Source organism: Somniosus microcephalus, unplaced genomic scaffold (assembly GCF_052327205.1).
Source record: "Somniosus microcephalus isolate GS21.2 unplaced genomic scaffold, FLI_Smic_1.0 unresolved_chr7, whole genome shotgun sequence".
NCBI classification, from domain to species: Eukaryota; Metazoa; Chordata; class Chondrichthyes; order Squaliformes; family Somniosidae; genus Somniosus; species Somniosus microcephalus.
Genome location: NW_028225185.1, coordinates 43,310,987 through 43,328,238, shown reverse-complemented (window position 1 = coordinate 43,328,238; position 17,252 = coordinate 43,310,987).

The following is a 17,252-nucleotide window of genomic DNA, read 5'->3' as shown; positions in this document are numbered from 1 at the left end:
GTCTTTTCTCCCCCACCCTGACCCCCGGCCGACCCCCACCCTGACCCCCCGCCGACACCCCCGCCGACGCCCCCCTGCCGACCCCCACCCCCGACCCCCCGCCGACCCCACCCCGACCCCCCGCCGACCCCCCGCCGACCCCGACCCCCCCGCCAACCCCCACCCGACCCGACCCCGACCCCCCGCCGACCCCCACCCCCGACAAATTTCCCAGTCTTATAAAATACCTTCTGAAATCCGAAAAATTCCGAAAACCGAAACTCAGCTGGTCCCAAGGCTTTCGGATAAGGGATAGGGTACCTGTATTTAGTTTGTATTGCCTCTCCCTGTTCTTCTTCCCAAAAGAATCATTTGACTATTTCGTGCATTTCCGATGGACTGGACCCTTTTGTAGTCTAGGAATTCCAATGAAAAGAAAGACTCCCATTTCTCCAGCCCCTTTCCCCACCTCAGGACGTCCCAAAGCGCTTCACAGCCAATGAAGGACTTTTTTTGAAGTGTGGTCACTGTTGTAATGTGGGAAACGCGGCAACCAATTTGCGCACAGCAAGCTCCCACAAACAGCAATGTGATAAATGACCGGATCATCTGTTTTAGTGATGTTGGTTGAGGGATAAATATTGGGCCCCAGGACACCAGGGAGAACTCCCCCCTGCTCTTCTTCCAATAGTGGCCGTGGGATCTTTTACATCCACCTGAGAGGGCAGACGGGGGCCTCGGGTTTAACGTCTCATCCTGAAAGACAGCCCCTCCGACAGTGCGGCGCTCCCTCAGTACCGCCCCTCCGACAGTGCGGCGCTCCCTCAGTACCGCCCCTCCGACAGTGCGGCGCTCCCTCAGTACCGCCCCTCCGACAGTGCGGCGCTCCCTCAGTACCGCACCTCCGACAGTGCGGCGCTCCCTCAGTACCGCACCTCCGACAGTGCGGCGCTCCCTCAGTACCGCCCCTCCGACAGTGCGGCGCTCCCTCAGTACCGCCCCTCCGACAGTGCGGCACTCCCTCAGTACCGCCACTCCGACAGTGCGGCGCTCCCTCAGTACTGCCCCTCCGACAGTGCGGCGCTCCCTCAGTACCGCCCCTCCGACAGTGCGGCGCTCCCACAGTACTGCCCCTCCGACAATGCGGCGCTCCCTCAGTACTGCCCCTCCGACAGTGCGGTGCTCCCTCAATACCGCCCCTCCGACAGTGCGGCGCTCCCTCAGTACCGCCCCTCCGACAGTGCGGCGCTCCCTCAGTACCGCCCCTCCGACAGTGCGGCGCTCCCTCAGTACCGCCCCTCTGACAGAGCGGCGCACTCTCAGTACCGCCCCTCCGACAGTGCGGCACTCCCTCAATACCGCCCCTCCGACACTGCGGCGCTTCCTCAGTACCGCCCCTCCGACGGTGCGGCGCTCCCCTAGTAACGCCCCTCCGACAGTGCGGCGCTCCCTCAGTACCGCCCCTCCGACAGTGTGGCACTCCCTCAGTACCGCCCATCCGACAGTGCGGCGCTCCCTCAGTACTGCCCCTCCGACAGTGCGGCGCTCCCTCAGTACCGGCCCTCCGACAGTGCGGCGCTCCCTCAGTACTGCCCCTCCGACAGTGCGGCGCTCCCACAGTACTGCCCCTCCGACAGTGCGGCGCTCCCTCAGTACCGCCCCTCCGACCGTGCGGCTCTCCTTCAGTAACGCCCCTCCGACAGTGCGGCGCTCCCTCAGTACTGCCCCTCCGACAGTGCGGCGCTCTCTCAGTACTGCCCCTCCGACAGTGCGGCGCTCCCTCAGTGCCGCCCCTCCGACAGTGCGGCGCTCCCTCAGTACCGCCCCTCCGAGAGTGCGGCGCTCCCTCAGTATTGCCCCTCCGACAGTGCGGCGCTCCCTCAGTACCGCCCCTCCGACAGTGCGGCGCTCCCTCAGTACCGCCCCTCCGACAGTGCGGCGCTTCCTCAGTACCGCCCCTCCGACAGTGCGGCGCTCCCACAATACTGCCCCTCCGACAGTGCAGCGCTCCCTCAGTAGTGCCCCTCCGACAGTGCGGCGCTCCCTCAGTACCGCCCCTCCGACAGTGCGGCGCTCCCTCAGTACCACCCCTCCGACAGTGCGTCGCTCCCTCAGTACTGCCCCTCCGACAGTGCGGCGCTCCCTCAGTACCGACCCTCCGACAGTGCGGCGCTGCCTCAGTAACGCCCCTCCGACAGTGCGGCGCTCCCACAGTACTGCCCCTCCGACAGTGCGGCGCTCCCTCAGTACTGCCCCTCCGACAGTGCGGTGCTGCCTCAGTAACGCCCCTCCGACAGTGCGGCGCTCCCACAGTACTGCCCCTCCAACAGTGCGGCGCTCCCTCAGTACTGCCCCTCCGACAGTGCGGCGCTCCCTCAGTACTGCCCCTCTGACAGTGTGGCGTTCCCTCAGTACTGCCCCTCCGGCAGTGCGGCGCTCCCTCAGTAGTGCCCCTCCGACAGTGCAGCGCTCCCTCAGTACCGCCGCTTGGACAGTGCGGCGCTCCGTCAGTACCACCCTCCGACAGTGTGGCGCTCCGTCAGTACTGCCCCTCCGACAGTGCGGCGCTCCCTCAGTACCGCCCCTCCGACAGTGCGGCGCTCCCTCAGTACCGCGCCTCCGACAGTGCGGCGCTCCCTCAGTACCGCCCCTCCGACAGTGCGGCGCTCCCTCAGTACTGCTCCTCCAACAGTGTGGCGCTCCCTCAGTACTGCCCCTCCAACAGTGCGGCGCTCCCTCAATACCGCCCCTCCGACAGTGCGGCGCTCCCTCAGTACTGCCCCTCCGACAGTGCGGCGCTCCCCCAGTACTGCCCCTCCGACAGTGCGGAGCTCCCTCAGTACCGCCCCTCCGACAGTGCGGGGCTCCCTCAGTACCGCCCCTCCGACAGTGCGGCGCTCCCTCAGTACTGCCCCTCTGACAGTGTGGCGTTCCCTCAGTACTGCCCCTCCGGCTGTGCGGCGCTCCCTCAGTAGTGCCCCTCCGACAGTGCAGCGCTCCCTCAGTACCGCCCCTTGGGCAGTGCGGCGCTCCGTCCGTACCACCCTCCGACAGTGCGGCGCTCCCTCAGTACTGCCCCTCCGACAGTGCGGCGCTCCCTCAGTACCGCCCCTCCGACAGTGCGGCGCTCCCACATTACTGCCCCTCCGACAATGCGGCGCTCCCTCAGTACTGCCCCTCCGACAGTGCGGTGCTCCCTCAGTACAGCCTCTCCGACAGTGCGGCGCTTCCTCAGTACCGCCCCTCCGACAGTGCGGTGCTCCCTCAGTACAGCCTCTCCGACAGTGCGGCGCTTCCTCAGTACCGCCCTTCCGACAGTGCGGCGCTCCCTCAGTACCGCCCCACGGACAGTGCGGCGCTCCCTCAGTACCGCCCCTCCGACAGTGCGGCGCTCCCTCAGTACCGCCCCTCCGACAGTGCGGCGCTACCTCAGTAGCGCCCCTCCGACAGTGCGGCGCTCCCTCAGTAACGCCCCTCCGACAGTGCGACGCACCCTCAGTACTGCCCCTCCGACAGTGCGGCACTCCCTCAGTAACGCCCCTCCTACAGTGCGGCGCTCCCACAGTAGTGCCCCTCCGACAGTGCGGCGCTCCCTCAGTACTGCCCCTCCGACAGTGCGGCGCTCCCAGAGTACTGCCCCTCCGACAGTGCGACGCTCCCTCAGTACTGCCCCTCCGACAGTGCGGCACTCCCTCAGTACCGCCCCTCCAACAGTGCGGCGCTGCCTCAGTAACGCCCCTCCGACAGTGCGGTGCTCCCACAGTACTGCCCCTCCGACAGTGCGGCGCTCCCTCAGTACTGCCCCTCCGACAGTGCGGTGCTCCCACAGTACTGCCCCTCCGACAGTGCGGTGCTCCCTCAGTACCGCCCCTCCGACAGTGCGGCGCTACCTCAGTACTACCCCTCCGACAGTGCGGCGCTCCCTCATTACCGCCCCTCCGACAGTGCGGCGCTCCCTCAATACCGCCCCTCCGACAGTGCGGCGCTCCCTCAGTACCGCCCCTCCGACAGTGCGGCGCTCCCTCAGTACCGCCCCTCCGACAGTGCGGAGCTCCCTCAGTACCGCCCCTCTGACAGTGCGGCTCACTCTCACTACCGCCCCTCCTACAGTGCGGCGCTCCCTCAGTACCACCACTCCGACAGTGCGGCGCTCCCTCAGTACTGCCCCTCCGACAGTGCGGCGCTCCCTCAGTACCGCCCCTCCGACAGTGCGGCGCTCATACAGTACTGCCCCTCCGACAATGCGGCGCTCCCTCAGTACTGCCCCTCCGACAGTGCGGTGCTCCCTCAGTACAGTCTCTCCGACAGTGCGGCGCTTCCTCAATACCGCCCCTCCGACAGTGCGGCGCTCCCTCAGTACCGCCGCACGGACAGTGCGGCGCTCCCTCAGTACCGCCCCTCCGACAGTGCGGCGCTCCCTCAGTACCGCCCCTCCGACAATGCGGCGCTCCCTCAGTACTGCCCCTCCGACAGTGCGGTGCTCCCTCAATACCGCCCCTCCGACAGTGCGGCGCTCCCTCAGTACCGCCCCTCCGACAGTGCGGCGCTCCCTCAGTACCGCCCCTCCGACAGTGCGGCGCTCCCTCAGTACCGCCCCTCTGACAGAGCGGCGCACTCTCAGTACCGCCCCTCCGACAGTGCGGCACTCCCTCAATACCGCCCCTCCGACACTGCGGCGCTTCCTCAGTACCGCCCCTCCGACGGTGCGGCGCTCCCCTAGTAACGCCCCTCCGACAGTGCGGCGCTCCCTCAGTACCGCCCCTCCGACAGTGTGGCACTCCCTCAGTACCGCCCATCCGACAGTGCGGCGCTCCCTCAGTACTGCCCCTCCGACAGTGCGGCGCTCCCTCAGTACCGGCCCTCCGACAGTGCGGCGCTCCCTCAGTACTGCCCCTCCGACAGTGCGGCGCTCCCACAGTACTGCCCCTCCGACAGTGCGGCGCTCCCTCAGTACCGCCCCTCCGACCGTGCGGCTCTCCTTCAGTAACGCCCCTCCGACAGTGCGGCGCTCCCTCAGTACTGCCCCTCCGACAGTGCGGCGCTCTCTCAGTACTGCCCCTCCGACAGTGCGGCGCTCCCTCAGTGCCGCCCCTCCGACAGTGCGGCGCTCCCTCAGTACCGCCCCTCCGAGAGTGCGGCGCTCCCTCAGTATTGCCCCTCCGACAGTGCGGCGCTCCCTCAGTACCGCCCCTCCGAGAGTGCGGCGCTCCCTCAGTATTGCCCCTCCGACAGTGCGGCGCTCCCTCAGTACCGCCCCTCCGACAGTGCGGCGCTCCCTCAGTACCACCCCTCCGACAGTGCGTCGCTCCCTCAGTACTGCCCCTCCGACAGTGCGGCGCTCCCTCAGTACCGACCCTCCGACAGTGCGGCGCTGCCTCAGTAACGCCCCTCCGACAGTGCGGCGCTCCCACAGTACTGCCCCTCCGACAGTGCGGCGCTCCCTCAGTACTGCCCCTCCGACAGTGCGGTGCTGCGTCAGTAACGCCCCTCCGACAGTGCGGCGCTCCCACAGTACTGCCCCTCCAACAGTGCGGCGCTCCCTCAGTACTGCCCCTCCGACAGTGCGGCGCTCCCTCAGTACTGCCCCTCCGACAGTGCGGCGCTCATACAGTACTGCCCCTCCGACAATGCGGCGCTCCCTCAGTACTGCCCCTCCGACAGTGCGGTGCTCCCTCAGTACAGTCTCTCCGACAGTGCGGCGCTTCCTCAATACCGCCCCTCCGACAGTGCGGCGCTCCCTCAGTACCGCCGCACGGACAGTGCGGCGCTCCCTCAGTACCGCCCCTCCGACAGTGCGGCGCTCCCTCAGTACCGCCCCTCCGACAATGCGGCGCTCCCTCAGTACCGCCCCTCCGACAGTGCGGAACTCCCTCAATACCGCCCCTCCGACAGTGCGGCGCTCCCTCAGTACCGCCCCTCCGACAGTGCGGCGCTCCCTCAGTACCGCCCCTCCGACAGTGCGGCGTTCCCTCAGTACCGCCCCTCTGACAGAACGGCGCACTCTCAGTACCGCCCCTCCGACAGTGCGGCACTCCCTCAATACCGCCCCTCCGACACTGCGGCGCTCCCTCAGCACCGCCCCTCCGACAGTGCGGCGCTCCCTTAGTAACGCCCCTCCGACAGTGCGGCGCTCCCTCAGTACCGCCCCTCCGACAGTGTGGCACTCCCTCAGTACCGCCCATCCGACAGTGCGGCGCTCCCTCAGTACTGCCCCTCCGACAGTGCGGCGCTCCCTCAGTACCGCCCCTCCGACAGTGCGGCGCTCCCTCAGTACTGCCCCTCCGACAGTGCGGCGCTCCCACAGTACTGCCCCTCCGACAGTGCGGCGCTCCCTCAGTACCGCCCCTCCGACCGTGCGGCTCTCCTTCAGTAACGCCCCTCCGACAGTGTGGCGCTCCCTCAGTACTGCCCCTCCGACAATGCGGTGCTCTCTCAGTACTGCCCCTCTGACAGTGCGGCGCTCCCTCAGTGCCGCCCCTCCGACAGTGCGGCGCTCCCTCAATACCGCCCCTCCGAGAGTGCGGCGCTCCCTCAGTATTGCCCCTCCGACAGTGCGGCGCTCCCTCAGTACCGCCCCTCCGACAGTGCGGCGCTCCCTCAGTACCGCCCCTCTGACAGTGCGGCGCACTCTCAGTACCGCCCCTCCGACAGTGCGGCGCTCCCTCAGTACTTCCCCTCCGACAGTGCGGCGTTCCCTCAGTACTGCCCATCCGGCAGTGCGGTGCTCCCTCGGTACTGCCCCCTGACAGTGAGACGCTCCCTTAGTACCGCCCCTCCGACACTGCGGCGCTCCCTCAGTACCACCCCTCCGACAGTGCGGAGCTCCCCAGGTACCACCCCTCCGACAGTGCGGCGCTCCCTCAGTACCGCCCCTCCGACAGTGCGGTGCTCCCTCAGTACTGCCCCTCCGACAGTGTGGCGCTCCGTCAGTACTGCCCCTCCGACAGTGCGGCGCTCCCTCAGTAGCGCCCCTCCGACAGTGCGGCGCTCCCTCAGTACTGCCCCTCCGACAGTGCGGCCCTCCCTCAGTACCGCCCCTCCGACAGTGCGGCGCTCCCTCAGTACTGCCCCTCCGACAGTGCGGCCCTCCCTCAGTAACGCCCCTCCGACAGTGCGGCGCTCCCACAGTACTGCCCCTCCGAAAGTGCGGCGCTCCCTCAGTACTGCCCCTCTGACAGTGCGGCGCTCCCTCAGTACTGCCCCTCCGACAGTGCGGCGCTCCCTCAGTACCGCCCCTCCGACAGTGCGGCGCTCCCACATTACTGCCCCTCCGACAATGCGGCGCTCCCTCAGTACTGCCCCTCCGACAGTGCGGTGCTCCCTCAGTACAGCCTCTCCGACAGTGCGGCGCTTCCTCAATACCGCCCCTCCGACAGTGCGGTGCTCCCTCAGTACAGCCTCTCCGACAGTGCGGCGCTTCCTCAGTACCGCCCTTCCGACAGTGCGGCGCTCCCTCAGTACCGCCCCACGGACAGTGCGGCGCTCCCTCAGTACCGCCCCTCCGACAGTGCGGCGCTCCCTCAGTACCGCCCCTCCGACAGTGCGGCGCTACCTCAGTAGCGCCCCTCCGACAGTGCGGCGCTCCCTCAGTAACGCCCCTCCGACAGTGCGACGCACCCTCAGTACTGCCCCTCCGACAGTGCGGCACTCCCTCAGTAACGCCCCTCCTACAGTGCGGCGCTCCCACAGTAGTGCCCCTCCGACAGTGCGGCGCTCCCTCAGTACTGCCCCTCCGACAGTGCGGCGCTCCCAGAGTACTGCCCCTCCGACAGTGCGACGCTCCCTCAGTACTGCCCCTCCGACAGTGCGGCACTCCCTCAGTACCGCCCCTCCAACAGTGCGGCGCTGCCTCAGTAACGCCCCTCCGACAGTGCGGTGCTCCCACAGTACTGCCCCTCCGACAGTGCGGCGCTCCCTCAGTACTGCCCCTCCGACAGTGCGGTGCTCCCACAGTACTGCCCCTCCGACAGTGCGGTGCTCCCTCAGTACCGCCCCTCCGACAGTGCGGCGCTACCTCAGTACTACCCCTCCGACAGTGCGGCGCTCCCTCATTACCGCCCCTCCGACAGTGCGGCGCTCCCTCAATACCGCCCCTCCGACAGTGCGGCGCTCCCTCAGTACCGCCCCTCCGACAGTGCGGCGCTCCCTCAGTACCGCCCCTCCGACAGTGCGGAGCTCCCTCAGTACCGCCCCTCTGACAGTGCGGCTCACTCTCACTACCGCCCCTCCTACAGTGCGGCGCTCCCTCAGTACCACCACTCCGACAGTGCGGCGCTCCCTCAGTACTGCCCCTCCGACAGTGCGGCGCTCCCTCAGTACCGCCCCTCCGACAGTGCGGCGCTCATACAGTACTGCCCCTCCGACAATGCGGCGCTCCCTCAGTACTGCCCCTCCGACAGTGCGGTGCTCCCTCAGTACAGTCTCTCCGACAGTGCGGCGCTTCCTCAATACCGCCCCTCCGACAGTGCGGCGCTCCCTCAGTACCGCCGCACGGACAGTGCGGCGCTCCCTCAGTACCGCCCCTCCGACAGTGCGGCGCTCCCTCAGTACCGCCCCTCCGACAATGCGGCGCTCCCTCAGTACTGCCCCTCCGACAGTGCGGTGCTCCCTCAATACCGCCCCTCCGACAGTGCGGCGCTCCCTCAGTACCGCCCCTCCGACAGTGCGGCGCTCCCTCAGTACCGCCCCTCCGACAGTGCGGCGCTCCCTCAGTACCGCCCCTCTGACAGAGCGGCGCACTCTCAGTACCGCCCCTCCGACAGTGCGGCACTCCCTCAATACCGCCCCTCCGACACTGCGGCGCTTCCTCAGTACCGCCCCTCCGACGGTGCGGCGCTCCCCTAGTAACGCCCCTCCGACAGTGCGGCGCTCCCTCAGTACCGCCCCTCCGACAGTGTGGCACTCCCTCAGTACCGCCCATCCGACAGTGCGGCGCTCCCTCAGTACTGCCCCTCCGACAGTGCGGCGCTCCCTCAGTACCGGCCCTCCGACAGTGCGGCGCTCCCTCAGTACTGCCCCTCCGACAGTGCGGCGCTCCCACAGTACTGCCCCTCCGACAGTGCGGCGCTCCCTCAGTACCGCCCCTCCGACCGTGCGGCTCTCCTTCAGTAACGCCCCTCCGACAGTGCGGCGCTCCCTCAGTACTGCCCCTCCGACAGTGCGGCGCTCTCTCAGTACTGCCCCTCCGACAGTGCGGCGCTCCCTCAGTGCCGCCCCTCCGACAGTGCGGCGCTCCCTCAGTACCGCCCCTCCGAGAGTGCGGCGCTCCCTCAGTATTGCCCCTCCGACAGTGCGGCGCTCCCTCAGTACCGCCCCTCCGAGAGTGCGGCGCTCCCTCAGTATTGCCCCTCCGACAGTGCGGCGCTCCCTCAGTACCGCCCCTCCGACAGTGCGGCGCTCCCTCAGTACCACCCCTCCGACAGTGCGTCGCTCCCTCAGTACTGCCCCTCCGACAGTGCGGCGCTCCCTCAGTACCGACCCTCCGACAGTGCGGCGCTGCCTCAGTAACGCCCCTCCGACAGTGCGGCGCTCCCACAGTACTGCCCCTCCGACAGTGCGGCGCTCCCTCAGTACTGCCCCTCCGACAGTGCGGTGCTGCGTCAGTAACGCCCCTCCGACAGTGCGGCGCTCCCACAGTACTGCCCCTCCAACAGTGCGGCGCTCCCTCAGTACTGCCCCTCCGACAGTGCGGCGCTCCCTCAGTACTGCCCCTCCGACAGTGCGGCGCTCATACAGTACTGCCCCTCCGACAATGCGGCGCTCCCTCAGTACTGCCCCTCCGACAGTGCGGTGCTCCCTCAGTACAGTCTCTCCGACAGTGCGGCGCTTCCTCAATACCGCCCCTCCGACAGTGCGGCGCTCCCTCAGTACCGCCGCACGGACAGTGCGGCGCTCCCTCAGTACCGCCCCTCCGACAGTGCGGCGCTCCCTCAGTACCGCCCCTCCGACAATGCGGCGCTCCCTCAGTACCGCCCCTCCGACAGTGCGGAACTCCCTCAATACCGCCCCTCCGACAGTGCGGCGCTCCCTCAGTACCGCCCCTCCGACAGTGCGGCGCTCCCTCAGTACCGCCCCTCCGACAGTGCGGCGTTCCCTCAGTACCGCCCCTCTGACAGAACGGCGCACTCTCAGTACCGCCCCTCCGACAGTGCGGCACTCCCTCAATACCGCCCCTCCGACACTGCGGCGCTCCCTCAGCACCGCCCCTCCGACAGTGCGGCGCTCCCTTAGTAACGCCCCTCCGACAGTGCGGCGCTCCCTCAGTACCGCCCCTCCGACAGTGTGGCACTCCCTCAGTACCGCCCATCCGACAGTGCGGCGCTCCCTCAGTACTGCCCCTCCGACAGTGCGGCGCTCCCTCAGTACCGCCCCTCCGACAGTGCGGCGCTCCCTCAGTACTGCCCCTCCGACAGTGCGGCGCTCCCACAGTACTGCCCCTCCGACAGTGCGGCGCTCCCTCAGTACCGCCCCTCCGACCGTGCGGCTCTCCTTCAGTAACGCCCCTCCGACAGTGTGGCGCTCCCTCAGTACTGCCCCTCCGACAATGCGGTGCTCTCTCAGTACTGCCCCTCTGACAGTGCGGCGCTCCCTCAGTGCCGCCCCTCCGACAGTGCGGCGCTCCCTCAATACCGCCCCTCCGAGAGTGCGGCGCTCCCTCAGTATTGCCCCTCCGACAGTGCGGCGCTCCCTCAGTACCGCCCCTCCGACAGTGCGGCGCTCCCTCAGTACCGCCCCTCTGACAGTGCGGCGCACTCTCAGTACCGCCCCTCCGACAGTGCGGCGCTCCCTCAGTACTTCCCCTCCGACAGTGCGGCGTTCCCTCAGTACTGCCCATCCGGCAGTGCGGTGCTCCCTCGGTACTGCCCCCTGACAGTGAGACGCTCCCTTAGTACCGCCCCTCCGACACTGCGGCGCTCCCTCAGTACCACCCCTCCGACAGTGCGGAGCTCCCCAGGTACCACCCCTCCGACAGTGCGGCGCTCCCTCAGTACCGCCCCTCCGACAGTGCGGTGCTCCCTCAGTACTGCCCCTCCGACAGTGTGGCGCTCCGTCAGTACTGCCCCTCCGACAGTGCGGCGCTCCCTCAGTAGCGCCCCTCCGACAGTGCGGCGCTCCCTCAGTACTGCCCCTCCGACAGTGCGGCCCTCCCTCAGTACCGCCCCTCCGACAGTGCGGCGCTCCCTCAGTACTGCCCCTCCGACAGTGCGGCCCTCCCTCAGTAACGCCCCTCCGACAGTGCGGCGCTCCCACAGTACTGCCCCTCCGAAAGTGCGGCGCTCCCTCAGTACTGCCCCTCCGACAGTGCGGCGCTGCCTCAGTAACGCCCCTCCGCCAGTGCGGCGCTCCCTAAGTACTGACCTTCCGTCAGTGCGGCGCTGCCTCAGTAACGCCCCTCCGACAGTGCGGCGCTCCCACAGTACTACCCCTCCGACAGTGCGGCGCTCCCTCATTACCGCCCCTCCGACAGTGCGGCGCTCCCTCAATACCGCCCCTCCGACAGTGCGGCGCTCCCTCAGTACCGCCCCTCCGACAGTGCGGCGCTCCCTCAGTACCGCCCCTCCGACAGTGCGGAGCTCCCTCAGTACCGCCCCTCTGACAGTGCGGCGCACTCTCACTACCGCCCCTCCTACAGTGCGGCGCTCCCTCAGTACCGCCACTCCGACAGTGCGGCGCTCCCTCAGTACTGCCCCTCCGACAGTGCGGCGCTCCCTCAGTACCGCCCCTCCGACAGTGCGGCGCTCCCACAGTACTGCACCTCCGACAATGCGGCGCTCCCTCAGTACTGCCCCTCCGACAGTGCGGTGCTCCCTCAGTACAGCCTCTCCGACAGTGCGGCGCTTCCTCAGTACCGCCCCTCTGACAGTGCGGCGCTCCCTCAGTACCGCCGCACGGACAGTGCGGCGCTCCCTCAGTACCGCCCCTCCGACAGTGCGGCGCTCCCTCAGTACCGCCCCTCCGACAGTGCGGCGCTCCCTCAGTACCGCCCCTCCGACAGTGCGGAACTCCCTCAATACCGCCCCTCCGACAGTGCGGCGCTCCCTCAGTACCGCCCCTCCGACAGTGCGGCGCTCCCTCAGTACCGCCCCTCCGACAGTGCGGCGTTCCCTCAGTACCGCCCCTCTGACAGAACGGCGCACTCTCAGTACCGCCCCTCCGACAGTGCGGCACTCCCTCAATACCGCCCCTCCGACACTGCGGCGCTCCCTCAGCACCGCCCCTCCGACAGTGCGGCGCTCCTTTAGTAACGCCCCTCCGACAGTGCGGCGCTCCCTCAGTACCGCCCCTCCGACAGTGTGGCACTCCCTCAGTACCGCCCATCCGACAGTGCGGCGCTCCCTCAGTACTGCCCCTCCGACAGTGCGGCCCTCCCTCAGTAACGCCCCTCCGACAGTGCGGCGCTCCCACAGTACTGCCCCTCCGAAAGTGCGGCGCTCCCTCAGTACTGCCCCTCCGACAGTGCGGCGCTGCCTCAGTAACGCCCCTCCGACAGTGCGGCGCTCCCACAGTACTGCCCCTCCGCCAGTGCGGCGCTCCCTAAGTACTGACCTTCCGTCAGTGCGGCGCTGCCTCAGTAACGCCCCTCCGACAGTGCGGCGCTCCCACAGTACTACCCCTCCGACAGTGCGGCGCTCCCTCATTACCGCCCCTCCGACAGTGCGGCGCTCCCTCAATACCGCCCCTCCGACAGTGCGGCGCTCCCTCAGTACCGCCCCTCCGACAGTGCGGCGCTCCCTCAGTACCGCCCCTCCGACAGTGCGGAGCTCCCTCAGTACCGCCCCTCTGACAGTGCGGCGCACTCTCACTACCGCCCCTCCTACAGTGCGGCGCTCCCTCAGTACCGCCACTCCGACAGTGCGGCGCTCCCTCAGTACTGCCCCTCCGACAGTGCGGCGCTCCCTCAGTACCGCCCCTCCGACAGTGCGGCGCTCCCACAGTACTGCCCCTCCGACAATGCGGCGCCCCCCTCAGTACTGCCCCTCCGACAGTGCGGTGCTCCCTCAGTACAGCCTCTCCGACAGTGCGGCGCTTCCTCAGTACCGCCCCTCTGACAGTGCGGCGCTCCCTCAGTACCGCCGCACGGACAGTGCGGCGCTCCCTCAGTACCGCCCCTCCGACAGTGCGGCGCTCCCTCAGTACCGCCCCTCCGACAGTGCGGCGCTCCCTCAGTACCGCCCCTCCGACAGTGCGGAACTCCCTCAATACCGCCCCTCCGACAGTGCGGCGCTCCCTCAGTACCGCCCCTCCGACAGTGCGGCGCTCCCTCAGTACCGCCCCTCCGACAGTGCGGCGTTCCCTCAGTACCGCCCCTCTGACAGAACGGCGCACTCTCAGTACCGCCCCTCCGACAGTGCGGCACTCCCTCAATACCGCCCCTCCGACACTGCGGCGCTCCCTCAGCACCGCCCCTCCGACAGTGCGGCGCTCCTTTAGTAACGCCCCTCCGACAGTGCGGCGCTCCCTCAGTACCGCCCCTCCGACAGTGTGGCACTCCCTCAGTACCGCCCATCCGACAGTGCGGCGCTGCCTCAGTACTGCCCCTCCGACAGTGCGGCGCTCCCTCAGTACCGCCCCTCCGACAGTGCGGCGCTCCCTCAGTACCGCCCCTCCGACAGTGCGGCGCTGCATCAGTAACGCTCCTCCGACAGTGCGGCGCTCCCACAGTACTGCCCCTCCGACAGTGCGGCGCTCCCTCAGTACCGCCCCTCCGACAGTGCGGCGCTCCCACAGTACTGCCCCTCCGACAGTGCGACGCTCCTGCAGTACTGCCCCTCTGACAGTGCGGCACTCCCTCAGTACCGCCCCTCCGACAGTGCGGCGCTGCCTCAGTGACGCCCCTCCGACAGTGCAGCGCTCCCACAGTACTGCCCCTCCGACAGTGCGGCGCTCCCTCAGTACTGCCCCTCCGACAGTGCGGCGCTCCCACAGTACTGCCCCTCCGACAGTGCGGCACTGCCTCAGTACCGCCCCTCCGACAGTGCGGCGCTGCCTCTGTAACGCCCCTCCGACAGTGCGGCGCTCCCTCAGTCCCGCCCCTCCGACAGTGCGGCGCACTCTCAGTACCGCCCCTCCGACAGTTCGGCGCTCCCTCAGTACTGCTCCTCCGACAGTGCGACGCTCCCTTAGTACCGCCCCTCCGACACTGCGGCGCTCCCTCAGTACCGCCCCTCCGACAGTGCGGCGCTCCCTCAGTACCGCCCCTCCGACAGTGCGGCGCTCCCTCAGTACTGCCCCTCCGACAGTGCGGCGCTCCCTCATTACCGCCCCTCCGACAGTGCGGCGCTCCCTCAGTGCTGCCCCTCCGACAGTGCGGCACTCCCTCAGTACCGCCCCTCCGACAGTGCGGCGCTCCCTCAGTACCGCCCCTCCGACAGTGCGGCGCTCCCTCATTACCGCCCCTCCGACAGTGCGGCGCTCCCTCAGTACCGCCCCTCCGACAGTGCGGCGCTCCCTCAATACCGCCCCTCCGACAGTGCGGCGCTTCCTCAGTACCGCCCCTCCGACAGTGCGGCGCTCCCTCAGTAACCCTCCGACAGTGCGGCGCTCCCTCAGTACTGCCCCTCCGACAGTGCGGCGTTCCCTCAGTACTGCCCCTCCGGCAGTGCGGCGCTCCCTCAGTAGTGCCCCTCCGACAGTGCAGCGCTCCCTCAGTACGGCGCTCCCTCAGTACCGCCCCGCGACAGTGCGACGCTCCCTTAGTACCGCCCCTCCGACACTGCGGCGCTCCCTCAGTACCGCCGCTCCGAAAGTGCGGCGCTCCCTCGGTACCCGCCCCCTCCGACAGTGCGGCGCTCCCTCAGTACCCCCCGTCCGACAGTGCGGCGCTCCCTCAGTACCGCCCCCCCGACAGTGCGGCGCTCCCTCAGTACCGCCCCTCCGACAGTGCGGCGCTACCACAGCACCGCCCCTCCGACAGTGCGGCGCTCCCTCAGTACTGCCCCTCCGGCAGTGCGGTGCTCCCTCAGTACCGCCCCCCCGACAGTGCGGCGCTCCCTCAGTACTGCCCCTCCGACAGTGCGGCGCTCCCTCAGTACTGCCCCTCCGGCAGTGCGGTGCTCCCTCAGTACCGCCCCTCCGACAGTGCGGCGCTGCCTCAGTAACACCCCTCCGACAGTGCGGCGCTCCCACAGTACTGCCCCTCCGATAGTGCGGCGCTCCCTCAGTACTGCCCCTCCGACAGTGCGGCGCTCCCTCAGTACTGCCCCTCCGACAGTGCGGCACTCCCTCAGTACCGCCCCTCCGACAGTGCGGCGCTGCCTCAGTAACGCCCCTCCGACAGTGCGGCGCTCCCACTGTACTGCCCCTCCGACAGTGCGGCGCTCCCTCAGTACCGCCCCTCCGACAGTGCGGCGCTCCCACAGTACTGCCCGTCCGACAGTGCGACGCTCCCGCAGTACTGCCCCTCTGACAGTGCGGCGTTCCCTCAGTACCGCCCCTCCGACAGTGCGGCGCTCCCACAGTACTGCCCGTCCGAAAGTGCGACGCTCCCGCAGTACTGCCCCTCTGACAGTGCGGCGCTCCCTCAGTACCCGCCCCTCCGACAGTGCGGTGCTCCCTCAGTACCGCCCCTCCGACAGTGCGGCGCTGCCTCAGTAACACCCCTCCGACAGTGCGGCGCTCCCACAGTACCGCCCCTCCGATAGTGCGGCGCTCCCTCAGTACTGCCCCTCCGACAGTGCGGCGCTCCCTCAGTACTGCCCCTCCGACAGTGCGGCACTCCCTCAGTACCGCCCCTCCGACAGTGCGGCGCTGCCTCAGTAACGCCCCTCCGACAGTGCGGCGCTCCCACTGTACTGCCCCTCCGACAGTGCGGCGCTCCCTCAGTACCGCCCCTCCGACAGTGCGGCGCTCCCACAGTACTGCCCGTCCGACAGTGCGACGCTCCCGCAGTACTGCCCCTCCGACAGTGCGGCACTGCCTCAGTACCGCCCCCTCCGACAGTGCGGCGCTGACTCAGTAACGCCCCTCCGACAGTGCGGCGCTCCCTCAGTACCGCCCCTCCGACAGTGCGGCGCACCCTCAGTACCGACCCTCCGACAGTGCGGCGCTCCCTCAGTACTGCCCCTCCGACAGTGCGGCGTTCCCTCAGTACTGCCCCTCCGGCAGTGCGGCGCTCCCTCAGTACCGCCCCTCCGACAGTGCGGCGCTCCCTCAGTACCGCCCCTCCGACAGTGCGGCGCTTCCTCAGTACTGCCCCTCCGACAGTGCGGCGCTCCCTCATTACCGCCCCTCCGACAGTGCGGCGCTCCCTCAGTGCTGCCCCTCCGACAGTGCGGCACTCCCTCAGTACCGCCCCTCCGACAGTGCGGCGCTCCCTCAGTACCGCCCCTCCGACAGTGCGGCGCTCCCTCAGTTCCGCCCCTCCGACAGTGCGGCGCTCCCTCAGTGCTGCCCCTCCGACAGTGCGGCGCTGCCTCAGTAACGCCCCTCCGACAGTGCGGCGCTCCCACAGTACTGCCCCTCCGACAGTGCGGCGCTCCCTCAGTACTGCCCCTCCGACAGTGCGGCGCTCCCTCAGTACTGCCCCTCCGACAGTGCGGCGCTCCCTCAGTACTGCCCCTCCGACAGTGCGGCGCTCCCTCAGTACCGCCCCTCCGACAGTGCGGCGCTGCCTCAGTAACGCCCCTCCGACAGTGCGGCGCTCCCTCAGTACCGCCCCTCCGACAGTGCGGCGCTCCCTCAGTACTGCCCCTCCGACAGTGCGGCGCTGCCTCAGTAACGCCCCTCCGACAGTGCGGCGCTCCCACGGTACTGCCCCTCCGACAGTGCGGCGCTCCCTCAGCACTGCCCCTCCGACAGTGCGGCGCTCCCACTGTACTGCCCCTCCGACAGTGCGGCGCTCCCACAGTACTGCCCCTCCGACAGTGCGGCGCTCCCTCAGCACCGCCCCTCCGACAGTGCGGCGCTACCTCAGTACTATCCCTCCGACAGTGCGGCGCTCCCTCAGCACCGCCCCTCCAACAGTGCGGCGCTCCCTCAATACCGCCCCTCCGACAGTGCGGCGCTCCCTCAGTACCGCCCCTCCGACAGTGCGGCGTTCCCTCAGTACCGCCCCTCCGACAGTGCGGCGCTCCCTCAGTACCGCCCCTCTGACAGTGCGGCGCACTCTCAGTACCGCCCCTCCGACAGTGCGGCGCTCCCTCAGTACTGACCCTCCGGCAGTGCGGCGCTCCCTCAGTAGTGCCCCTCCGACAGTGCAGCGCTCCCTCAGTACGGCGCTCCCTCAGTACTGCCCCCCGACAGTGCGACGCTCACTTAGTACCGCCCCTCCGACA